The sequence below is a fragment of the Sapajus apella genome, unplaced genomic scaffold (assembly GCF_009761245.1).
Source record: "Sapajus apella isolate SASKATOON/1434 unplaced genomic scaffold, GSC_monkey_1.0 scaffold152, whole genome shotgun sequence".
Lineage (NCBI taxonomy): Eukaryota > Metazoa > Chordata > Mammalia > Primates > Cebidae > Sapajus > Sapajus apella.
This window is the reverse complement of record NW_022437092.1, coordinates 1,960,604-1,986,979: the sequence shown is the minus strand read 5'-3', so window position 1 is coordinate 1,986,979 and position 26,376 is coordinate 1,960,604.

Genomic DNA, 26,376 nt, shown 5'->3' with positions numbered 1-26,376 from the left:
GCCCGGCCCGAGTAATTTTTTTTTAAGTTTTTGTTGTTGTTGTTGTTGTTTTAGAGACAGGGGTCTCACCATGTTGCCCAGGCTGGTCTCGAACTCCTTGCTTCAAGTGATCCTCCCACCTCAGCCTCAGGTTCTTTGAATATAGTTATCCCCAAATTACAAGTAGAGAGAACTAAATCTCAGAGAGGTTAAGTGATTTGCCAAAGGTCACACAGCTGTGAAACGGAGAAAGGGCAAGAAACTCCATCTGATCTTCCTTCAATTATGCAAAAGATGTCATGTGGGAGTGGGGGGGGGGTCCAGGCCGGTGGCGGGATAATAGAAGACCCCAGAGAACCCACCTGCCTGGCTGGGGATACTACCCGCCCCAGGGCAAGCAAAGCGGCGCGCTGCAAACTGAACTGGGGGTTGGAGGGGGATGTCTGAGTGTCACAAATGAGCCTGGACCCCGGATATGCAGCAGGGATGGTTCAGGGCTAGTCAAGGAGACGAGCGGGGCCCGCGGACCCTCAGACCGGTCAGGAAGCCAGGTTGGTTCCTGAGTGTGTGTGGCGGGGTGGGGTGGTGTGTGGTGGGGTGGGGTGTGTGTGGTGGGGTGGGGTGTGTGTGGTGGGGTGTGGCGGGGCGGGGAGGGGGGACGGCCGGGAGCTGCGCCGCCGGCCCCATTAGCAGCGCCGTCGTTATCACAGATTTATGCGTGTATCATTCTTCCTCCCCTCCCCACCCGCTCCTCAGCTCCCCTGGCTGCAAACCCGCCTCCCCCGGAAACAGCCTCGGAGCCGCCTGCCACCGGGCCATTAGCACGCAGGGAAGGGGGTGCGGAGGGAGGCGGCAGGCAGCAGGGAAGGGGAAGGGGGGAGCTGCAAGGATGGGAGTGAGGCAGCGAGATGGAAGAGAAGAGGGGAAGGAAACAGGGCCTGGAGGAGAGGAGGAGCCCCGGAGGGCTCGGGGTGGGGGGTCCCGGAGGACCTGGCCGCACATAGCGGCCCCCAGGGGCAGCCGAGGATCCCTGGGCCCTTTCGGGCCAATGCCACGGCTGAGAATTGGGGGGTGGGGGCCCCATCCGCCGGGTCTCTGTGGCTGGGTCTCAGCCCACGGGCTACTAGAGGGCCTCGCGCTGGAGCCCCTGCCCCACTCTGGGCACCTGCGCCCCGCGCCCAGCGAGTTCCACCTGGGGGGGGTCCCCGGCGGGTCGCTGGGAGGGCGCCGGCTGCAGAGCTGGGAGTCCAAAGAGAAGAATCCATCACCCCCCACTTTTCCCTCTCCGCCCCCGGAGCTGGCCCCCTCCCTTCTTGCGCCCCTCGGGTTGGGGGCGCCGGAGAGCCCCCTCTATTTCGAGGGAAATCAATGCCGCATTAATGCAAGGTTTCCCGGCCGGGAGGGGGGATCGCTTCATAAAAGATGCATTGTTTCCATTGCCTGCACGCGGCTCCCTCCCCAGCATCCTGCAAGATGGCGGCGGCCCCAGGGAGGGAAGGGGAGGGGCTGGGGGGGGAGCGCGGCCCCCTCTCCCCTGCTGGGGAAGGTGGGAAGAGGGGCCGGGAGTGAAGGAAGGAAGGGGAGAGAGGGAGGGAGGAGGGGGCTGGGAGGCTGGGAGAGCGTTGGGGAGGCGGGAGCCAGTCAGAGGGAGGAGGGCAGGCTGGGGAGGGGGAGAGGGGATGGCTGGGAACTCGGAGGACAGAGAAACGCAGCCCAAGGAGGTGGCACGCGGGAGGCGGGAGAGCAGGCCGGGGGGTTGGGAGTGGGGGTCGCTGGGGCCTGGAAGGGGGCAAAAGGGGAAGGAAAGGGGAGAAAAAGTCCGAGAGGGCAGCGTGGCCAGGAGAGGAGGGAAGACAACCCCCGCAGACTGCCCCTAGCCCCAGCGCCCCCCCAGCGGGGCCCCTTGGTTCTCGCTCCTGCTCCCCTTCCGCCAAGGAGACGATCCAGGGAGCCCCCAGCCTCTGGCGTGGAGGCGGCTGCACCCCACTGGCCTGCCTCCCTACCCTCCTTCCCGCCTTGGCACCACAGCTGCCAGGCTGAGAGGGATCAAGCCTCCTCCATCCGCCTCCCAAGTGATGGCCTCCAGAGTTGACCCCAGAGAGCTCCTTGGGAAGAAACTGCCGTTTGGGTACCTCTGCCTCCGTCCTACCTGCTGGGGACGGCTCCGGAAACCCGGCTGAGGTTCCAGAGAGGGAAACTGGGGCAGAGGACAGCCGAGAATGCAACACGGGTCTCCTTACCTGCCCAGCGCCCCACCCGCGGCCCCAGACCCACCTCAGCACCCCCCCACCGCCTTTTTCTCCATCATCCGCGGACAACCTCGAAGAGAGTTTCAAGGCCCCCCACTTCCCAGCCTTCCTGCTTCGCCGTAGGGGAGCTCCCAAACGCCTGAAAATATCTTTAAATTAGGAAAAAGAGCTAAGCCGCCAGAGTCCTTTGGTCTATTAAAGGAAGAGCAGAGGCCACCGGCGCACCCCCCACCCCCAGCCCGGTTTTGCATTTGAAGCCCTGACCGAGGCTCTAGCGGGAACAATGACCGGGCCTGCCCAGCCGGCCCCAGCTGAATCCCTTTCAGGGCCCTGGGCCCCCTGCCAGGTGTGCCAAAATTAGGATGGCACCCCTCCTAGGCCCTTTTCATCCCCTGGGGGCTGCTGGGGCCTCAGAGGCGCTAATGAAGCGCCTCTTGCCGCCTTCCCTCTAGGAAGAGAGGGCCTGGGGGAGTGGGAGGCTGGGCCACGTTGGGGGCAGGCGCCTGGAAATCTGCCTTCCAAGAACCGCCCCAGGAACATGTTTTTGTGCGGTGGTCAACGGCAGCTCCCTCCCTCCCTGCTCCTCAGGGTCTTTCCCCAGGTCTGGTGACGTCCACCTCCTCCAGGCAGCCCTCCCAGCCTGCTGGCATTTGCTCCCTACTTTGTTTCCCTTGGGGGTTCGGCAGTGGGGTCAGGCTACTTGGGTTTAGATTGGAGCTCAGAGGACACACAGCTGTCCTAATTGCTTTCTGGCTGTGTGTCCTCTGACAGCTCAGTTAGTCACCCTGAGCCTCAGTTTTCCCGCTTGTCAAGGGAGAATTATATAAACCTATGTCATGAGACTGTTGTGAAGGAGTCGCTCTATGAATAATTGTGGAAGGAGGTCACACGTGCAAAGTAGGTGCAATAATCCCTAGACTTTTGCTTCAGCCACGTGGCTCCCTCACTGCACCCCAGACACACACACTATGCACCCATTTCTGGGGCTTCCCACTGGCTGTTCTCTTTTTTTTTTTTTTTTTTTTTTTGAGACTGAGTTTGGCTCTTGTTACCCAGGCTGGAGTGCAATGGCGCGATCTCGGCTCACTGCAACCTCCGCCTCTTGGGTTCAAGCAATTCTCCTGCCTCAGCCTCCTGAGTAGCTGGGATTACAGGCACGTGCCACCATGCCCAGCTAATTTTTTGTATTTTTAGTAGAGACGGGGTTTCACCATGTTGACCAGGATGGTCTCGATCTCTTGACCTCGTGATCCACCCGCCTCGGCCTCCCAAAGTGCTGGGATTACAGGCATGAGCCACCGCGCCCGGCCTGGCTGTTCTCTTTATTTTTTTATTTTTTAAACGGAGTCTTGCTCTATTGCCCAGTCTGGAGTACAGTGGCGCAGTCTCAGCTCACTGCAACCTCCGCCTCCCAGGTTCAAGTGATTCTCCTGCCTCAGCCTCCTGAGTAGCTGGGATTACAGGCGCAGGCCACCATGTCCGGCTAATTTTTGTGTCTTTAGTAGACACGGGGCTTCACCATGTTAGGAAGGCTGGTCTTGAACTCCTGATCTCAAGTGATCCACCCTCTTCGACCTCCAAAAGCCACTGCGCCTGGCCTGTTCTCTTTAATATTCTCATAGCTCTGCGCTCCCTTTATTCAGGCCTCTGCTCAAATGTCACCTCCTAAGAAGGGACTTCCCTGGCCACCTGTCAGCATCCCACCCGTCAACTCATGATCTCTGGTGTTTTTTTCTTTCTTTGTTTTTTGAGATGGAGTTTCGCTCTTGTTGCCCAGACTGGAGTGCAATGGCACCATCTCGGCTCACTGCAGCCTTCACCTCCCAGATTCAAGCAATTCTCCTGCCTCAGCCTCCCGAGTAGCTGGGACTACAGGCACCCGCCACTGTACTCAGCTAATTTTTGTATTTTTAGTAGAGACGGGGTTTCACCACCTCTACTAAATGCTGGTCTCGAACTCCTGACCTCAGGTGATCCACCCACCTCGGCCTCCCAAAGTGCTGGGATTACAGATGTGAGCCACTGCACCCAACTTTTTTTTTTCTTTTTTAAGTGGAGTCTCTCACTGTCACCCAGGCTAGAGTACAAGTGATCTTGGTTCACTGCAACCTCTGCCTTCTGGGTTGAAGCAGTTCTCCCACCTCAGCCTCCCGAGTAGCTGGGATTACAGGCGTATGCCACCACGCCCGGCTAATTTTTGTTTTTTTAGCACAAATTGGGTTTCACCATGTTGGCCAGGCTAGTCTCAAACTCCTGACCTCAGGTGATCCACCTGCCTCGGTCTCCCAAGGTGCTGGGATTACAGGCGTGAGCCAGCTTGCCGGGCCCAATGGTTCGTGTTGTTTACCATCATCTGTCTTACAGTCAGCTGACATGGTATTACTTACCTGAACTCACAATCTTAGGCTCTGGAATCCGAGGGCTTGGGTTCAAATCCCGACTTCACAGTAATTCCCTGTGTGACACTGGGCATGTTACTTAACTTCTTCGAACTTCAGTTTCCTCATTTATAAAGTGAGGATAGGAATAAAACCTACCTGGAGCCAGACGCAGTGGCCAGAGTCTGTAATCCCAACCTCTCAACCACTCAGGAGCCCAAGGTAGGAGGATCGCTTTAGGCCAAGAGTTTGAGACCAGCCTGGGCAACATAATGAGACCCTGTCTCAAAAAAAAAAACAAATAGGAAAAAAATAGCCAGGAACAATGGCTTACACCTGTAGTCTCCAAAAAAAAAAACCCCAACGGAAAGCGCCAGGCGTGGTGACTCATGCCTGTAATCCCAGCACTTTGGGAGGCCAAGACAGTGGATCACTCGAGGTCAGGAGTTCAAGAACAGCCTGGCCAACATGGTGAAACCCTGTCTCTACTAAAAATACAAAAATTTAGGCAGATGTGGTAGCAGGCGCCTGTAATCCCAGCTACTTGGGAGGCTGAGGCAGAGAATTGCTTCAACCCAGGAGGCGGAGGTTGCAGTGAGTGGAGATCGCGCCTCTGCAGTCCAGCCTGGGCAACAGAGTGAGATCCTGTCTCCAAAAAAAAAAATTAGCCGGGCATGGTGGTGGGCACCTGTAGTCCCAGCTGCTCAGGAGGCCGAGGCAGGAAAATGGCTTGAATCTGGGAGGTGGAGATTGCTGTGAGCTGAGATCATGCCATTACACTCTAGTCTGGGTGACAGAGTGAGACTGTGGCTCACACCTGTAATCCCAACACTTTGGAGGCCAAGGTGGGTGGATCACCTGAGGTCAGAAGTTCGAGAGCAGCCTGGCCAACATGGTGAAACCCTGTCTCTACTAAAAATAAAAAAAAATTTGGGTGTGGTGGTACATGTTCGTAATCCCAGCTGCATGAGAGGCTGAGGCAGGAGAATCACTCGAACCTGGGAGGCAGAGGTTGCAGTGAGCCAAGATCTCGCCACTGCACTCTAGCCTGGGTGACTCGGTCTCAAAATGAATGAATGAATGAATGAATGAAATTGAAATTGAAATTCTATTGGATTGATCTCAGTCTATTTCCACATCTAGAAAATGGGTTGATTATAGCATGTGCCTACAGATGTTTTGAGGATTCATAAGACAAATGCTGCTATTACTATTGTTTAGAAATAATTTGCCTTGAAGGCTAGGTGCAGTGGCTCACGCCTGTAATTGCAGCACTTTGGGAAGCTGAGGCAGGTGGATCTCCTGTGGTCAAGAGATCGAGACCATCCTGGCCAACATGGTGAAACCCTGTCTCTACTAAAAATGCAAAAATTAGCCGGGCATGGTGGTACACACCTGTAATCCCAGCTACTCCGGATGCTGAGCGAGAGAATCACTTGAACCCGAGAAACAGATGCAGTGAGCCAAGATCACACCACTGTATTCCAACCTGGATGACAGAGTGAGACCCCATTTCAAAAAGAAAAAGAAATTAGCTGAGCGCTGTGGCATGCACCTTTGTCCTAGCTTCTCTGGAGGCTGAGTCAGGACTCGCTTAAGCGCAGGAGGTTGAGGCTGAGGTAAGGTATGATCACATCACTTCACTCCCTCCTGGGCAACGGAGTGAGACCCTGTCTCTAAAGAAGAAAAAAGCCTATGTTGGCTGAGAAGATCCACCTGGATAGAGATGGATAGGGAGGAGAGACCTTTGCTTCAATTCAGATGACAGACAAGGATGAGTTGCCCCAGGCTGGTGGCAGTGCACGTGGGGAAGGCGGTGTGGGTTCTGGGTGGGTTTTGGAGTTGGAATGGACAGGCCTGGCTAATGGATGGGGTGTGAGGGTGACAGAAAGCAGGGAGTCTACAGCGATGGGGTGGAGATGGGTTACCAGCCACTGTTCCCACACCCTTGTAGCAATCATTATTTCTTTTTTTTTTTTTTCTTTTTGAGACAGAGTCTTGCACCGTCGCCCAGGCTGTAGTGCAGTGGCGCAATCACGGTTCACTACAATCTCCGCCTCCTGGGTTCAGGCAATTCTCCTGCCTCAGCCTCCCAAGTAGCTGGGACTACAAGTGTGTGCCACCACACCCAGCTAATTTTTTTGTATTTTTAGTAGATATGGGGTTTCACCATGTTGGCCAGGATGGTCTCAATCTTCTGATCTTGCGATCTGCCCGTCTCAGCCTCCCAAAGTGCTGGGATTACAGGGGTGAGCCACCGAATCTGGCAGGCAATCAGCTTTTCTAATTATCTATTGGTCTGTAACAAATTGCTCCAACACAGCTGGGCACAGTGGCTCATGCCACTAGTCCCAGCATTTTGGGAGGCCAAGGCAGGAGTATCACTTGAGCCTAGGAGTTCAAGATCAGCCTGGCTAACATGGTGAAACCCTGTCTCTACTAAAAATACAAAAATTAGCTGGGTGTGGTGGTGGTTGCCTGTAATCCCAGCTACTCGGGAGGCTGAGGCAGGAGAATGTCTTGAACCTGGGCGGTGGAGGTTGCAGTGAGCTGAGATCGTGACATTGCACTCTAGCCTGGGTAACAAGAGCAAAACTCTTGTCTTAAAAAAAAAAAAAATTAAAATATTATCTGGGCATGGCGGTGCACACCTGTAGTTTCAGCTATTGGGGAGGCCGAGGCGGGAGGGTCACTTGAACCCGGGAGACAGAGGTTGCCGTGAGCTGAGATCAGGCCATTGCACTCCAGCTTGGGCAACAAGAGCAAAACTCTGTCTCAAAAACAAAAAAGACGGCAGGTGAAAAGGTGACTGCATGAGAGCAGAGAGCAGAACGGTGGTTAGCAGGGCCTGGAGCCGAAGGACTGGGGAGACGTTAGTCAAAGGCTGCACAGTTTCAGTTAGACAGTAGGAAGACAGTCAAGAGATGTCTTGTACAGTATGGTGACTGTCGCTAATAACAATGTATCATAGACTTGAAAATCACTGAGATTTTAAGTGTTCTCACCACACACAAAAATAAGCGTGTGAGGTAATGTTTATGTTAATTCACTCCATTTAGCCATTCTGAAATGTATACGCATTTCACATCATGTCATATACCATAAATATGTACAATTTTAATTTGTCAATTAAATAAACTTTAGTCCAGTGCAGTGACCTACTTCTATAATCCCAGTACTTTGGGAGGGCAAGGCAGTCGGACTACTTGAGGTGAGAAGTTCAGAACCAGCCTGGCCAACATGGCAAAACCCCATCTCTACTAAAAATACAAAAACTAGCTGGGCGTGGTGGCTCACGTCTGTAGTCCCAGCTACTCAGGAGGCTGAGGCAGGAGACTCGCTTGAACTCGGGAGGTGGAGGTTGTAGTGAGCCAGGATCACACCACCGCATGATCAGCCTGGGTGAACAGAGTGAGACTCAGTCTCAAAACTAAACAAAAAATTAGCCAGGTGTAGTGGCATGCACCCGTAGTCCCAGCTACTTGGGAAACTGGGTGGAAGGATCACTTGAGCCCAGGAGTTTGATACTGCAGGGAGTTATTAATCACGTCACTGTACTCCAGCCTGGGCAGCAGAGTGAGACTCTAACTCTATTATTATTATTATTTTTTTTTTTTTGAGACAGAGTCTAGCTGTCTCCAGACTGGAGTGTAATGGTGCAATCTTGGCTCCCTGCAACCTACACCTCCTGGGTTCAAGCGATTCTTTTGCCTCAGCCTCCCGAGTAGCTGGAATTACAGGCATGCGCCACCACGCTCAGCTAATTTTTGTGGTTTTTTTTTTTTTTTTTGAGACTGAGTTTCGCTCTTGTTACCCAGGCTGGAGTGCAATGGCGCGATCTCGGCTCACCTCAACCTCCGCCTCCTGGGTTCAGGCAATTCTCCTGCCTCAGCCTCCTGAGTAGCTGGGATTACAGGCACGCGCCACCATGCCCAGCTAATTTTTTGTAGTTTTAGTAGAGACGGGGTTTCACCATGTTGACCAGGATGGTCTCGATCTCTTGACCTCGTGATCCACCCGCCTCGGCCTCCCAAAGTGCTGGGATTACAGGCTTGAGCCACCGTGCCCGGCCCAATTTTTGTGTTTTTAGTAGAGACGAGCTTTCACCATGTTGGCCAGGTTGGTCTCAATCTCCTGACCTCATGATCCGCCCACCTCGGTCTCCCAAAGTCCTGGGATTACAGGCGTGAGCCATGATGCCTGGCCTATTTTTTAATTAAGTAACAACAACAACAAAAAGCAAATGGGCATGGATGCATTTCAATTAAAAAGTTGGTGGCTGAGACCATGATCCACTTTCAAGCTCACAAGTTGCTGGCAGGATCAGTTGCCCACTGGCTGTCGGTCAGAGGCCTCTTCTAGTTCCTGGCCTTGTGACCCTCTCTAATGGGCAGCTCATAGCCTGGCAGGTGGCATCGCTCAGAGTGAGCAGAAGAGAGGGCAAAAAAGGGAGTGCATCCAGCCAGGCACAGTGGCTCACACCTGCAATCCCAGGACTTTGAGAGGCTGAGGCAGGTAGGTCGCTGGAGGTCAGGAGTTTGAGACTAGCCTGACCAACATGGTGAAACCCCATCACTACAAAAAATACAAAATTAGCTGGGTGTGGTGGCCCATGCCTGTAATCCCAGCTACTTGGGAAGCTGAGACAGGAGAATCACTTGAACTGGGAGGTGGAGGTTGCAGTGAGCAGAGATTGTGCCATTGCACTCCAGCTTGGACGACAGAGCAAGACACCATCTCAAAAAAAAAAAAAAAAAAAAAAAAGAGAGAGAGAGAAAGGGAGAGCACCCAAGATGAAAAACACGGTCTTTTGGGGACCTAAATTTGGAAGTGACATTGCATTGATTTTGCCACATTCTGTGGGCAGGAAGCAAGTCATAGAGTCTCACCCACACTCAAGGGCAGGGCATGAATGCAAGGGCTGGAACACAGAAGGCCATCTTGGAGGCTGTCCCCATGCCCTGCACATCAGTCCAGTGGCTTCACACCACCTGCACCTCTAGGTCACTTGTAGGTGACTCTTTGCGTGAAGGCTTTGCTCTGGTGCCCACAGGCAGCCAGAAGTTCTGGAAAAGTCATTTTCCCTGCTAGCATACCTCGACTAACAAAGGCTGGGAATTGGAGGATAAATACCCAGCTCCCTCACCCTTTGCATAAGATAACGCTCAGGGTTTGTCCAAGATGAGTTAAGCCCTAGATATCCCAGGATAGCCAGCTCATTTCCACAGGACTTACTGGCTGCCCTCCTTTCTGCATCTCAACTCCTCCATCCCCTGCCAGCACTCCCTGCAGTCACCTTCCAGGTAAACCACTTGGACTCAAATCAGAGTGTCTCAGGTACACTTCTGAAGCATCCACCTGTATTCGTTTTTTAGTGCTGGTAAAAAACTACGTACCACAGACTTGGTGGCTAGAAGCAACATAAGTTTGCTACTCTCTTACAGTTCTGAGGGCTGGAAGTCCCACGTCAAGGTGTTGGCAGGGCTGGGCTCCCTTTGAAGGCTCTGGGGAGGAATCCTCCCTTGCCTGTCTCCTAGAGTTTGGTGGCTGCCTGCAATACTTGGTGTTCCTCAGCTCAAAGCTGCCTCACTCCGATTTCTGCCTCTTTGGTCTCTGTGTGACTGTGTCCTTGCTTCTTCTTGGGCAGAACTTCTGGCTGCCAGCAGGCACCAGAGCAAAGCCACCAAGTGACTCTGATGGATACTTGTCATTGGATTTAGGGTTCACTCTAGTCCAGTAAGACTTCTTTTTTTTTTTTTTTTTTTTTTTTTGAGATGGAGTCTCGCTCTGTCACCAGGCTGGAGTGCAGTGGTGCAATTTCAGCTCACTGCAACCTCCGCCTCCCAGGTTCAAGCAGTTCTCCTGCCTCAGCCTTCTGAGTAGCTGGGATTACAGGCACAGGCCACCACACCCGGCTAATTTTTGTATTTTTGGTAGAGATGGGGTTTCACCATGTTGGCCAGGCTGGTCTTGAACTCCTGACCTCAAGGGATCTATACACTTCAGCCTCCCAAAGTGCTGGGATTGCAGGTGTGAGCCACCATGCCTGGCCTTCTTTTCTTTATTGAGATGTGATCTTGCTCTTCGGCCCAGGCTGGAGTCCAATGCCATGATCATAGCTCCCTGCAGCCTTAAATTCTTAGGTCCATGTGATCCTCTTGCCTCAGCCTCCCTCTGGGACTACAAGGCATGTGCCATCACACCCACCTAATTTTTAAATTTTTTTTTAGAGTTGTTATTCTCACTACGTTCTCTGGGCTGGTCTCAAATTCCTGGCCTCAAGCAATCCTCCTGCCTCAGCCTCTGCAAGTGCTGGGATTGTCCTTGTGAGCCACCATACCCAGCCCTGCCAAGATCCATTTTCCATTCCCATGACACTCCACACTCTCCTCAGAGTGGTTTCCACAATTGTAATTACCTAGTTTGGCGGAACAATGTCTTAATGTTGCTCTCTGTGCTTCTAGAAAGTCAGCCCATGGGGAGGTCAGGGCCTGGGGGACTTACGCATTTACATATCCACGCAACTAGTCAGGCATGGCACATAGTAGGTGCTTAATAAATGTTCCCAGGAGGTTTGCAAATGAATCCCTTTTGGCCAGGCACAGCGACTCACGCCTGAATCCCAGCACTTCGAGAGGCCAAGGTGGGCGGATCACTTGAGGTCGGGAGTTTGAGATCGGCCTGGCCAACATGGCAAAGTCCCATCCCTACTAAAAATACAAAAATTATCCGGGCGTGGTGGGAGCCACCTGTAATCCCAGCTGCTCGGGGGGCTGAGGCAGGAAGATCGCTTAAACCCGAGAGGCGGAGATTGCAGTGAGCCGAGATCACACTACTGCATTCCAGCCTGGGCAATAGAGGAAGACTTAGTCTCAAAAAAGAAAGAAAGAAAGAAAAGAAATCCCTTTCCCAGGCAAAGGGGAAAAGCCATGCACTGGTTCTCTGACCAGCAATTCCCCAACTGGACAGGTCACTTGGTGTCCCAGTGGAATATTCCAGAATCTTCTCTCAGGCAACGGGACACACACATACACACACACAATCACACACACACAAAAGGAAACCCCCCTCCTCAATTTCTTCACGAACTATTTTTCCCCCCAGGCAGAAAATGAACCATTATTAAAACAACACGGCAACCGGCCGGGAAAACCCGTTTACAGCGATTTATATCGCGTCGCCGCGGCTGCCGAGAGGAAATGGGAGGAGAAGCTGGGGGTTTAAGCACTGGGTGAAAAATCACATTCCATCAGAGGAAGAACAGATGGGTGTTTTTTTTCCTCCCCTTTCTCCCCCTTGCTTGGGCTCGGAGTCAGGAATCTATGTCAGCCGTGGGTTTGTTCTGGGTGTGATAGGGTGATTCTGGGGAAACGGAGGCCCAGCCAGGCTACTGGGTCCCAAGGGGGCAAGGGGTGGCTTGTGAGCCACTGAGGACCCCCGCTCCCCATCCTCCATCCTCCTGCCCACCTGCTCTGTCTCCTGGGCCTGTAGGCTGGCGGATCTGAACCCCACCCCCATCCTCCTCTTTAAATTTTACATTTTGTCATCACCCCCTGGAATTACCGTCTCCTTATTTCCTTCCTCCTTCACGCTCTTTTTCCTTGAAGGCAGGGCCATGTCTGTCCTTTCGCTGTTGCATCCTCGGCTCATAGAACACATAGCAGTGGCTCCCATATCTGCAGACAGCCACCAACCCTCTGCCACCGTCCCACCATCACGACTGCCATCATGTCCTAACCTTACTAAGGACGCCTTCCCCCACTTCCCGCCGGGCTGTGGAGCGCGCTGGAAGACAGGGACTGTTTCATTTGTTTCCTTCATGGATGGATCCACGGTCCCTCCACCCCTCAAGAAAGCCGGATTCATAGCTTTCTGGGTTTGGGATTGGGGGATGGGGACCGGCAGGCATGACTGAGTCATTCAGCTGTTTCAAAGCCATCACTGACTTCTGCAAAATTGAAAAATGTTAGCGTGGCTCCAAAGGTCCTTTCCAACCTAGACCCAAACACCTGTTCAGTTTAAATCACCGCCCCCAGCCCCCACCCTCGCAAACATGCCGGCACCTGCCCCTGCCTGGGCACCACCTCGTCAAAACCCTGGCCCATGTGGTCCCCAACGCACCCATGATGCTTTGCATCGCCCTCACCACATGCCCCGCCCCTCCGTGTCCACCCAGAGCTGAATCCAGCCCGCAGATGTAATTGATTTGGTCTGTGCGGGGTTTAAACACATTTTGTAACGACTTGCTAGCCTTTAAATATAGGCTGTTATGTTGTCGTTGTTGTTGTTTTTTAGATGGAGTCTTGCTCTGTCGCCCAGGCTGGAGTGCAGTGGCACGATCTCTGCTTACTGCGACCTCTGCCTCCCAGGTTCAAGCAGTTCTCCTGCCTCAGCCTCCCAAGTAGCTGGGATTACAGGTGAAGGCCACCATGCCCAGCTAATTTTTTTCTATTTTTAGGAGAGATGGGGTTTTATCACGTTGGTCAGGCTGGTCTCAAGCTCCTGACCACAAGTGATTCGCCTGCCTAGGCCTCCCAAAGTGCTGGGATTACGGGCCTGAGCCACCAGTGCCAAGCCTTGGGTAATTTTTTTTTTTTTAATAAAAATCTGGGTGCCTGGCTTCACATAAGACAAAATCTTGGCCGAGCAAGGTGGCTCACGCCTATAATCTCAGCACTTTGGGAGGCCTAGGCGGGCAGATGACCTGAGGTCAGGAATTCGAGACTAGACTGGCCAAGATGGCGAAACCCCATCTCCACTAAAAATACAAAAATTAGCCAGGAGTGGTAGCACATGTTTGTAATCCCAGCTACTCGGGAGACTGAGGCAGAGTAATTGCTTGAACCTGGGAAGCGGAGGTTGCAGTGAACTGAGACTGCGCCACTGCACTCCAACCTGGGCAACAGAGTTAGACTCCATCTCAAAAAAAAAAAAAGGCCAGGCACAGTGGCTCATGACTGTAATCCCAGCACTTTGGGAGGCCGAGGTGGGCGGATCACAAAGTCAGGAGTTTGAGACCAGCCTGACCAACATGCTGAAACCCCGTCTCTACTTAAAATACAAAAATGAGCTGGGTATAATGGCGCATGCCTGTAATCCCAGCTACTCAGGAGGCTGAGGCAGGAGAATTGCTTGAACTTGGGAGGCAGAGGTCGCAGTGAGCTGAGATTACGCCACTGCACTCCAGCCTGGGCGACAGAGTGAGACTCCATCTCAGAATAAAAAAAAAAAAATCAAATGAGTTCATGCTGTGTAAGGAAAGGCTTATCAAGTGCTGATAAATGTTACCCATTCTTATCATTATTCGCCACAGTCCCCAGCCCTCCTTACTGTCTCCCGGACACTAAAGTTCCATTGCTGGTGCAGTCAGTCTTTTTAACTTGGGTGTTTATATTACCTAGTGTCTCTCCCTTGTAGGTTTGTGGGCTGCTCCAAGCTCGGTTCTGAGTCATTGCCTCTGCTATAAAGAGTTTCCCCAGGCTAGGTGTGGTGGTTCACACCTGTACTCTCAGCACTTTGGGAGGCCAAGACAGGAGGATCACTTGAAGCCAGGAGTTCAAGACCAGCCTGGGCAACATAGTGACACCCTATCTCTACAGAAAATAACTAAATAATTAGCCATGCATGTAGCATGTGCCTGTAGTCACAGCTACTCGGGAGGCTGAGGCAGGAGGATCGTGTGAAACCAGGAGGTTGACTGCATCACTGCATTCTAGCCTGGGTGATGGAAAGAAGCCGTGTCTCAAAAAAAACAAAACAAAAACAAAAAAACAGTGGCTCACACCTGTAATCCCAGCACTTTGGGAGGCCAAGGCGGGCAAATCACGAGGTCAGGAAACCCCATCTCTACTAAAAATTAGCTGGGCATGGTGGTGGGTGCCTGTAATTCCAGCTATTCTGGAGGCTGAGGCAGGAGAATTGCTTGAACCCGGGAGGTTCAAGATCAGGCCACTGCACTCCAGCCTGGGTGACAGAGAAAAACTCTGTCCCCAAAAAAAAAAAAAAAAAAGTCCGGGCAGGTGGCTCATACCTGTAATCCCAGCACTTTGGGAGGCCAAGGCAGGTGGATCACGAGGTCAGGAGTTCAAGATCAGCCTGGCCAATATGGTGAAACTCCATCTCTACTAAAAATATAAAAATTAGCCAGGTGTAGTGGCACGCGCCTGTAATCCCAGCTGCTCAGGAGGCTGAGGCAGGAAAATCTCTTGAACCCAAGGGAGTGAAGTTTGCAGTGAGCAGAGATTGCACCACTGCACTCTAGGCTGGGCAACAGAGCGAGACTCCATCTCAAAAATAAAAAAAGAGGCTCTCCTTTCGGTCCTCCACCTCACGGCCCATCTGCTTCTCGACACTCCCCATTTTCAAGTCTCCCTCCTCCCGACATTGTACCACAGGCCCCTCCAAATGCTTTATCAATGATTGTGGAATTGGATATCAGGGCCTGTGTTCATTTCCTGGGGCTGCTGAAATCCATTACCATAAACTAAGTGGCTAGAAAGAAGAATTTATTATTTCAGCATTCCGGAGGCCAGAGGTTGCAATCAGGGTGACGCAGGGTTGCAGTCCCTCTGAAGGCACGAGGCGGGGATTCGCTCTTTCTTCTTCCAGCCTCTGATGGTTCCTTGCTTGTGGCTATCTTGGCCCTGCCTCTGTCTTCCCTTTGCCTTCTCCTCATGTCTGCCCCCCTTCTCTTCTAAGGCCATTTACCATTGGATTTCGGACCATCCTAATCCAGGGTGATCTCATTCCAAAATCCTTAACTAATTACATCTGCAAAAACCATTTGTCCAAATAAGGTCACAGCTCTGCTTTGAATGTCTGTGTCCCTTCCACATCCATATGTTGGAAGAGTTGGGGCTCCTGGGAGGCGATTACGCCAGGAGAGCCCCGTTCTCATGGGTGGGATTATTGCCCTTACAATAGAGCATGGCATTTTGGAGATTTCTCAAAGAATTTAAAATAGTACTATTTGACCCAGCAATCCCATTACTGGATAAATACTCAAAGGAATAAAAATTGTGCTACTATAAAAACACAGGCACACATACGTTCATCGCAGCATTATTCACAATAGCAAATACCTGGAATGAGCCGAGGCGCCCATCAGTGGAGGACTGGATAAAGAAAATGTGGTACAGCCGGGCGCGGTGGCTCAAGCCTGTAATCCCAGCACTTTGGGAGGCCGAGGCGGGTGGATCACAAGGTCAAGAGATCGAGACCATCCTGGTCAACATGGTGAAACCCCGTCTCTACTAAAAATACAAAAAAATCAGCTGGGCATGGTGGCGCATGCCTGTAGTCCCAGCTACTCAGGAGGCTGAGGCAGGAGAATTGCCTGAACCCAGGAGGCGGAGGTTGCGGTGAGCCGAGATCACGCCATTGCACTCCAGCCTGGGTAACATGAGTGAAACCCCGTCTCAAAAAAAAAAAAAAAAAAAAAAAGAAAATGTGGTACATATGGACCATGGAATACTATGCAGCCATTAAAAAAGAATGAGGCCAGGCATGGTGGCTCATGCCTGTAATCCTAGCACTTTGAAGGCCAAGGCAAGTGGATCACTTGAGGCCAGGAGTTCAAGACCAGCCTGGCTAACATGGCAAACCCTGTCTCTACAAAAAAAAATCTGAAAATTAGCTGCGTGTGGTGGCAGGTGCCTGTGGTCCCAGCTATTCCAGAGGCTGAAGCAGGAGAATTACTTGAACCTGGGAGGCGGAGGTTGCAGTGAGCAGAGATGGCAACACTGCACTCCAGCCTGGGTGACAGAATGAAATTCTGTCTCAAAACAAACAAAAATGAATGAGATCATGTCCTTTGCAGCAACATGGATGGAACTGGAGGCCATTCTCCCAAGCCAGCTAGTGCAGGAAAAGAAAACCAAATACTGCATGTGTTCACTTGGAAGTGGTAGCTAAACACTGAGCACACACGGACACAAAGATGAGAACAACGGGCCGGGCGCGGTGGCTCAAGTCTGGAATCCCAGCACTTTAGGAGGCTGAGGCAGGTGGATCACTTGAAGTCAGGAGTTTGAGACCAGCCTGGCCAACATGGCAATACCCTGTCTCCACTAAAAATACAAAAACCAGCCGGGCCTGGTGGCACACGCCTGTAATCCCAACAATTTGGGAGGCCGAGGTGGGCTGATGGCTTGAACTCATGAGTTCGAGACCAGCCTGGGCAACATGGCAAAACCCCATCTCTAGGAAAATTCAAATATTAGCTGGGCGTGGTGGTGCGCACCTGTAGTCCCAGATGCTCTTGGGGAGGCCGAGGTGGGAGGATGGCTTGAGCCCAGGAGGTGGAGGTTGCAGTGAGCTCAGATAGAACCACTGCACTCCAGCCTGGCTAGTAGCTGGGATTACAGGCACAAACCACCATGCCCGGCTAATTTTTGTATTTTTATTAGAGACGGGGATTCACTATGTTGGCCAGGCTGGTCTCAAACTCCTGATATCCAGTGATCTGCCCGCCTTGGCCTCCCTAAGTGCTGGGATTACAGGCGTGAGCCACCACGTCTGGCCTCATTCAGTTTTCTGAAGCCAGTGGAGACTCAGATCCTGCACCCCCAGCTGTGCCCCAGATGCCCCAAATCCTCTTTCTTGCACCCATGGGAATGGTTTTCCTGCTAGGAGGGATGGGTAGATGCAAATGCCACCCTGTCTGCCCTCTGTTTCCAGGGAGGCAGAACCTATCTCTCTTCACACTGCAGAAGAACTCGGGTGAGCACCCCCACTTTCCCCGCAAGCTCGTAGAAAACACTTCATCACGCCACTGCCAGGATGTCACGCTGGGCCCGGCTGAGGAGTTGTCATTTCTCCCTCACCCGTCAGAACTCTGCACTTCCTTCAACAGTTCGCTGGCTGGCCTCCGACCCCTGGCTGATTTCTTTCCAGGGCTGACAGGTCGGGTTAAGAGGGAGCGCTCCCCTGAGCCGAGACACACTTTCTTTTGCCTCCAAGTTGCTTCATTCCTGCCACCCCCCTCCCCCGCCCCGATTTCACCAAGGACGCCCACAACTCCACAAAATTGGATGGTGCAATACCCCCCATCCCCTTTCTCTCCCTCCATTCCCAAATGACCTCAGCCCTTCGGCCAAGCTGGCCCAGATGTGTTTGTTTAGCCTGTATGGGTTAACTCCTTCTTTAAAAAAAAAAAAATTCCTTTTTGGGATAAAATTTGCCGGTGGCTCACGCCTGTAGTCCCAGCTCTTTGGGAGGCCGAGGGTGGCGGATCACCTGAGGTTGGGAGTTCAAGACCAGCCTGACCAACACGGTGAAACCCCCGTCTCTACTAAAAATACAAAATTAGCCAGGCGTGGTGGCACGTGCTTGTAATCCGAGCTACTCGGTAGGCTGAGGCAGGAGAATTGCTTGAACCTGAGAGGTGGACGTTGTGGTGTACCAAGATTGCACCACTATCCTCGAGCCTGAGCAACAAGAGTAAAACGCCGTCTCAAAAAAGAAAAAATTCACCTAACATAACACTAACCATTTTATTTTATATTCTTTTTAGAGACAGAGTCTCTGTGCTTCCTTGGACTGGAGTGCAGTGGTGTGGTCGTAGCTCACTACAACCTCAAACTCCTGGGCTCAAGTGGTCCTCCCACTTCAGCCTCCCAAGTAGCTGGGATTATAGGCGGGATCCATGTTACCCAGCTAATTAAAAAAAAAAAAAATTTGCCAGGTGCAGTGGCTCATGCCTGTAATACCAGCACTTTGGGAAGCTGAGGTGGGAGGATCACCTGAGGCCAGGATTTTGAGACCAGCCTGACCAACATGGTGAAACCCTGTCCCTACTAAATATACAAAAATTAGCCAGGCGTGGTGGTGCGCACCTGTAATCCCAGCTACTCGGGAGGCTGAGCCAGGAGAATCACTTGAACCCGGAGGTGGAGGTTGCAGTGAGCTGAGATCACACCACTGTACTCCAGCCTGGGCGACAGAGCAAGACTTGGTCTCAAAAAAATTGTTTTTAACTTTTTTGTAGAGCTGGGGTCTTACTACGATGCGTAGGCTTGTCTCAAACTCCTGGGCTCAAGCGATCCTCCTGCCTCTGCTCCTCAAAAAGTGTTAGGATTACGGGCATGAGCCACTGTGCCCAGCCAAGATTAACTGTACATTTTTTGTTTGTTTGTTATTGTTTGGTTTTTGAGATGCAATCTTGCAGCAACACCCAGGCTGGAGTGCAATGGCGCGATCTCAGCTCACTGCAACCTCCACCTCCTGGGTTCAAGCGATTCTCCTGCCTCAGCCTGCTGAGTAACTAGGACTACAGGCATGGGCCACCATGCCCAGCTAATTTTTGTGTTATTAGTAGAGACAGGGTTTCACCACATTGGCCAGGCTAGTCTCGATTTCCTGACCTCAAGTGATCCGCCCACCTCGGTCTCCCAAAGTGCTGAGATTACAGGCGTGAGCCTCTGCGTCCGGCCTTAATTGCACATTTTAAAGTGTACAGTTCACTGGACTTGTGTATACTCAAAGGGTTGTGCAGCTATCCCCTCTAATCGCAGAACATTTTCATCACCCCTAAAAGAAGCCCTATCCCTATCAGCAGTCAATCTCCACTCCCCACTCTCCAGCCCCTGGCAACCGTCAATCCGTTTCTGTCTCTATGGGTTTACCTGTCCTGGGCATTTCAAGTAAAGGAAGTCATACACTCTGTGACCCTCTGTGTCCGGCTCCTTTTATTTCTCCAAATGTTTTTAAGGGTCATCCATGTTGTAGGGTTAATGGCTTTATTGTGAAACACATAAATCTTAGAGGCACAGCTCCCTGGATTTTTGAGATACATTTCACCCTTGTCACTGCCACCTGGTTCAAGATGAAGAATATTTCCGTCTTCCAGGAGGCACCCTGGGCTACCTTCCAGGAAGTGGTCTGCCTCAAAACATCAGTAAGCCAGGGCGTGCGCTCGCTCTGGCTCTCTCTCTCTCTCTCTTTTTTTTGAGATGTGGTCTTGCTGTGTCACCCAGGCTGGAGTGCAGTGGCATGATCTTCGCTCATTGCAACCTCTGCCTCCTGGATTCAAGTGATTCTCCTGCCTCAGCCTCTGGAGTAGCTGGGACTATAAGCACACGCCACTATACCTGGGTAGGTTTTTTTTTTTTTTTTGGAGACAGGGTCTTGTTCTGTTGCCCAGGGTGGAGGGCAGTGGCTCAATCTCGGCTCACTGCAAACTCCATCTCCTGGGTTCAAGCAATTCTCCTGCCTCAGCCTCCTGAGTAGCTGGGATTACAGGTTTGCGCCATCACACCCAGCTAATTTTTGTATTTTTAGTAGAGACGGGGTTTCACCACGTTGGCCAGGCTGGTCTTGAACTCCTGATCTTAGGTGACCTGCCCGCCTCGGCCTCCCAAAGTGCTGGGATTACAGGCATGAGCCACCATGCCTGGTCCAGTGGCTCTCATCTGATGGTGATTATGCCTCTCACAACAGACATTTGTCACAACTGGGGGATGCTGCTGGTACATAATGGTCGGAGGCCAGGGATTCTGCTCAGCATGCTGCAGTGCACGGGACAGTCCCCACCGCGCAGAATCATCCAGCCACAAACATCAACGGTGCCGAAGTCAGGAAACCCTGGGCTCTCTTCATAGGTTACTTCTGCCTGGCCTTGAACGACACGGAGATGGAATCACTCGGGGTATTCTCTCTGTCTCGCTTCTACCAACATTATGTCTCTGGGATTCATCCATGCTGTGAATACATTAGTAGTTTATTCTTTTTCATTGCCGTGTTGTGTTCCGTTATACAAACGTCCCCCTATTTCTTTTCCACTTGCCAGTTGATTGTTAACTTAGGGGGTGTCTAGTGTCTGGCGATCATGAATGAAGCTACGAGGCACATCAATGGATGTGTCTTTAAGTGAACTTAAGCTCCCGTTCCCACTGGGAATCAACCCAGGAATGGAATTGCTGGGTTGCAGCAATTTAACTTTTGTAGATCCCCCCGGGATATTTAAAGTTCGGGGAATTTTACACAACAACCATGGTTCTGGCTTCTCTTGAAGAAGCTATTCTGGCAACACTGAGCCTGAGTTCCCACGTGGTAGCCCACAGCTGGAGTGAGTGGTTGCAAATGGTTGCCCATAGAAAAACGGGGTGCAGCTTCAGCTACCCTGTCCTTCACCACCGCCCCACACCTGCCCAATTTCTGCATTTTCTTTCTTTTTTGGGGGGAGGGGCAGGGTCTTGCACTGTCGCCCAGGCTGGAGCGCAGTGGTGTGATCTTTGCTCACCTCAACCTCCACCTCTGGGTTCAAGTGATTCTCCTGCCTCGGCCTCCCCAGTAGCTGGGATTACAGGCGCCCACCACCACGCCTGGCTAATTGTTTGTACTTTTAGTAGAGACAGGGTTTCACTATGTTGGTCAGGCTGGTCTCAATCTCCTGACCTTGTGATCCGCCTGCCTCGGCCTCCCAAAGTGCTGGGATTACAGGCGTGAGCCACCTCGCCCAGCCCAATTTCTGCATTGTCATTCCCTGCCCAGCATTTGGCTTTGTGTCCCCTGAAATGAGCTCATGCAAGGTTAGGAGTCGCCGTCTACCTTCCCGTGGCCATCACCTCTACCTCTCTAGGACCCACCTATAACCCCTCCCTCCTATTCCCAACCCCTTCCCAACCTACCTCCATTCCACAGAGCCTGAAAGCCCCCACCTCCACCTTGATCCCAAACACAGGATCCCATTAGGCCCGGCAGGCATTGCTGCAGACCCCACCCCTCCCTATTACACTGCTGCAGCTTGGATCCTGCTGGCTTTTTTTTTTTTTTTTCAGATGGAGTTTTACTTTTTTTGCACAGGCTGGAGTGCAGTGGCCCGATCTCGGCTCACCACAACCTCCTCCTCCCGGGTTCAAGCGATTCTTCTGCCTCAGCCTCCCAAATAGCTGGGATTACAGGCAGGCGCCACCATGCCCGGCTAATTTTGTATTTTTAGTAGAGACAGGTTTCTCCCTGTTAGTCAGGCTGGTCTCAAACTCCTGAACTCAGGTGATCCTCCCGCCTCGGCCTCCCAAAGTGCTGGGATTACAGGCATGAGCCACCACACCCGGCTGCCAGCTTTTTTCTTGGTAACACCCTCAGAACCTCCCGATGAGTGGTCCTCTCTGCCTAGATCACTATGGGAGGGCTGCTGTCTAAAGCCAGCTGTCCCTGCCTCAGTTTACCTGTCACTTCCCCAGGGCAGGGCAGCCTTCTTTGAGCCTCCTGGCCAGTGCTGGAACTGGTTCTGTCTCATTCATTGCTGTTTTCCCACCACTCAGTTTATTACACAATGAATCCTGGCCATGGGGCATGAAAGACAGAGAGGAGGAGAGTCAGTGCCAGGCTGAAGAAGCCACTTCCCGGCCACACGTTCGGCAGAAGCTAGCTGGGCCCCTCGGGTGAACTTGCCAGGCACAGCTCGCTCCTCAGTGGGGAAGTCCCTCCCCGTTGCTGTTCCCAGGGATCAGCGTCTGAGAAACCCCTCCTCCTCCCCAGACCATACTGGCTAAGTCCAAGTCCAGCAAAGCTTAGGGCTTCCTCTCTGGGATCTTCAACCCCAAAGGCCAATCCCACCCCTTCAGTCGGCCCGACCCTTTCCATGCATGGTCCAACTTTCCTCCAGTGGAGCCACCAGGGCAAGGCCTTCCCCTGCCGGACTTTCCCCGACTCTCCAGCCGCTCACCTATCTTCCCACGCATCCCTCAACCCTCCGCTCCTCTCCCCCAAACTCTGGGCAGGCTCCACACCTCACACCTCCCAACCTCCCCACGCATTTTTCCCTTCCTTTCAGCAGCCCCGACCTCAAACAAGCTCAGCTCTCTCCCTTCACCCCCACTTTGTCCCCTCACATCCCAACAGCCCCCAGCTCTGCGCTTTTCACCCCACTCCCTCCCCGGGCCGCCCCTCCCGCGCACCTGCGGCGAAGGGGCGGGGCCCCCTCACCTGGCGGCCCCAGAGCAGCGGGGAAGCGGCCCCTAGCGGCTGGGGAAGGAAGCGCAGCCCAGCCGGGCTCCCCCTTCCAGCTGGTGCCTAACTAGGAATCCGCCTCCACTTCAACGCCCGCCTGCTGCTCCAGCTGGAACCGGCGGCTTCCTGGATCCTCGCTTTCCTCCACTCCCCCACTTTCTCCTGAGCGCCTACTATGTTCCAAGGTGGGTCCTAGGCTCCGGGTAGACAGCAGTGAACAAGAAACAAACATTCGTTGTCTGGGAGAGTTGGTATTCTAGTGAGGGAGATAGATAAATGAACGAAAACGAAAATAGGTCAGAATCTGCTGTGGGGACCAGGAGTTCGAGACCAGCCCGGGCAACATAGTGAGACCCCCCCATCTCTGAGGCTGGAGAGAGAGAAAGGAGAGAAGGGATCAAGGAAGTGTGGAGGGTGGGGGTGTTTGTAGTTTTCTTTTTTCTTTTTTTTTTTTTTGAGACCGAGTCTCACTCTGTTGCCCAGGCTGGAGTGCAGAGGCCTGAGCATGGCTCACTGCAACCTCCACCTCCCAGGTTGAAGCGATTCTTGTGCCTCAGCCTCCTGAGTTGCTGGGATTACAGGTGTGCGCCACCACGCCCAGCTAATTTTTGTGTTTTGCATTTTCAATAGAGTGGTAAGGTGGTAACTTATGAGCAGAGTTCAAGGAGGGTACTGAGTAAGGGGTCCTGTGGACTCTGCCCCTAAGACTTGCCCCAAACCTAACGTTTTTCCCCTGGCATTCTGTTCTGGGCCTCCATCACCTGCCTCTCATCTGTATGATAGTGCTGATCACCGCCCGAATCTCCTGGCCCCCTCTCCAATCACCTGTATAATGTATTTATTTAATTAGAGATGCAACTGCTATGCTGCCCAGGCTTGTCTTGAAATCCTGGGCTCAAGTGATCCTCCCGCCTCAACCTCAAAAAGTGAAAAACTCTTTTTTTTCAATTTTTTTTTTTTCAAGATAGGGGTCTCGCTCAGTCATCTAGGCTGGAGCACAGTGTTGCGATCATAGCTCATGGCAGCCTCTAACTCCCAGGCTCAAATGATCCTCCCACTTCAGCCTCCAAGGTAGCTGGGAATACAGGAGCACACCAGCGTTCCTAGCATCTTCTCTGTCTCTCTTCTTCCTTTCTTTCTTTCCTTCTTTCTTGGATGGTTTCTCACTCTGTTGCCCAGGCTGGAGGGCAGTGGTGCAATCTCGACTCACTCTGCCCCTGGGTTCCAGTGATTCTCCTGCCTCAGCCTCCCTGAGTAGCTGGGACTACAGGCATATGTCATTATGCCCAGCTAATTTTATTTTTAGTAGAGATAGGGTTTCACTACGTTAGCCAGGCTGGTCTGAAACTCTTAGTCTCAAGTGGTCCGCCAGCCTCTGTCTCCCAAAGTGCTGGGATTACAGGGTGAACCACCATGCCTGGCCCCTAGCATTTACTTGTTTATTTTTGAGATGCAGTCTCACTCTTTCCCCCCAGATTGGAGTACAGTGGTACAATCTTGGCTCGCTGCAACCTCTGCTTCCCAGCTTCAAGCAATTCTCTCCTGTACTGGGATTACAGGCTCAGGCCATCGTCCCTGGCTAGTTTTTGTAGTTTTAGTGGAGATGGGGCTTCATCATCTTGTCCACGCTGGTCTCGAACTCCTGTCTTATGATCCATCTGCCTTGGCCTCCCAAAGTGCTGGGATTACAGGTGTGAGCCACCTTGCCCAGCCAGCATTTTTAATTGAGGTAAAATTCCCATAACAAAAAATTAACCACCAACCATTTGAAAGTAGATGATGTCATGTGACAGCACATTCATCATGTCTAATTCCAAGACATTTTTCATCATCCCCAAAAGACAAGTCATACCCGTTAGCAGTCACTCCCCATTCCCTGCTCCCCCTGCTCCAGGCAACCACTCATCTGCTTTCTGTCTCTATGGCTTTGACTGTTCTGGACATTTCATATAAATTTCACATAAAGGGAGCATACAGTGGTACACTATGGGACCTCTCGTGCCTGGCTTCTTTTGAGCACTGTGTTTTCAAGGTTCATCCATGTTGTGGTATGTACCAGGACTTCTTTCCTTTTAATGGTTGAATAATATTCCATTGCGTGAATATACAACATTTTGTGTATCTGTTCATCGACTGATACACATTTGGGTTGTTTCCACTTTTTTTTTTTTTTTTTTTTTGAGATGGAGTCTTGCTCTGTCACCAGACTGGAGTGCAGTGGCACAATCTCAGCTCACCGAAACCTCTGCCTCTGAAGCAATTCTCCTGCCTCAGCCTCCCGAGTAGCTGGGACTAATGGCTCGCACCACCACACCCAGCTAACTTTTGTATTTTTAGCAGAGATGGGGTTTCACCATGTTGGCCAGGATGGTCTCGATCTCTTGACCTCATGATCCTTGCCTTGGCCTCCAAAAGTGGTGGGATTATAGGCATGAGCCACTGTGCCTGGCCTTTCCACGTTTTGACTATGGTGAGTAGTGCTGCTAGGAACATCCACATACAAGTATTTGTTTAAGAGACTGCTTGCAATTCTTTCAGTTATACCTAGGAGAGAAATTGCTGAATCATACGGCAATTTTTTTTTTTTTTTTTTTTTTTTTTTGAGATAGGGTCTTGCTCTGTCAGCCAGGCTGGAGTGCAGTGGTGCAATCATCGCTCACTGCAGCCTGAACCTCCCAGGCACAAGTGATTCTCCCTCCTCAGCCTCCCATCCTGAGTAGCTGGGACTATAGGTGCAAGCCACCATGCCCAGCTAATGTTTGTATTTTTTGTAGAAACCATGTAGATCACACCACTGCACTCCACCCTGGACGACACTCCAGCCTGGGTGACAGAGCAAGACCCCGTCTCAACAAAAATGTTGCCCAGGCTGGTCTTGAACTCCCAGACTCAAGCGAACCTCCCATCTTGGCCTCCCAAAGTGCTGGGATTACAGGCTTGAGCCACCGCGCCCTGCCTCATACAGTAATTCTATTATACTTATTGAGGAAGCGCTACTATAATCTTTTATTTTTATTTATGTTTATTTTAACATTTTGTTTCAGAGACAGGGTCTCACTATGTTGCCCAGGCTGGAGCACAGTGGCTATTCACAGATTTGATTCCACTACTGATCAACACAGGAGTTTTGACCTGCTCTGTTTCCAACCTGGGCCAGCTGACTCTTCCTTTGGCAACCTGATGGTCCCCTGCTCCCAGGGGGTGACTACATTCCCACCGATGGTCATAGCACACTACCACCCAGAAGTCCTAGAAGTCCTATGTGCATGAATCCTCCCGCCTCAGCTGGGAGACAGGATCACACCACCAAGCCCAGCCCTAGAATCTTTTAAACATACAAATAAGATCATGCCACTCATTCCTGAAAGCCCTCTTGAGGTTCCTAGTATCACTGGGAATATAATCTAGACCCTCTCCCTGGCCTCCCAGCATGCTAGCCCTCATGCCTTTCAAATAGTCTTATCTGGCCAGGCACAGTGGCTCATGCCTGTGATGTCAGGATTTTGGGAGACCAAGGAGGGAGGATCGCTTCAGCCTGGAGTCTGAGATGTACTTGGGCAACATAATGAAACCCTGTCTCTACAGAAATGAGTTGGGCGTGATGGTGCACACCTGTAGTCCCAGTTACTCAGGAAACTGAGGCAGGAGAATTGCTTAAACGTGGGAGACGGAGGTTGCAGTGAGCTGAGATTGCATCACTGCGCTCCAGCCTGGATGACAGAGAGAGAAAAGAAAAAGACCACAGTTGGAATTATTCCCTGCTCCCACCCTATCCTCACAGCCCAATTCTGGGACCTAGCTCAGAACCTAACCATATA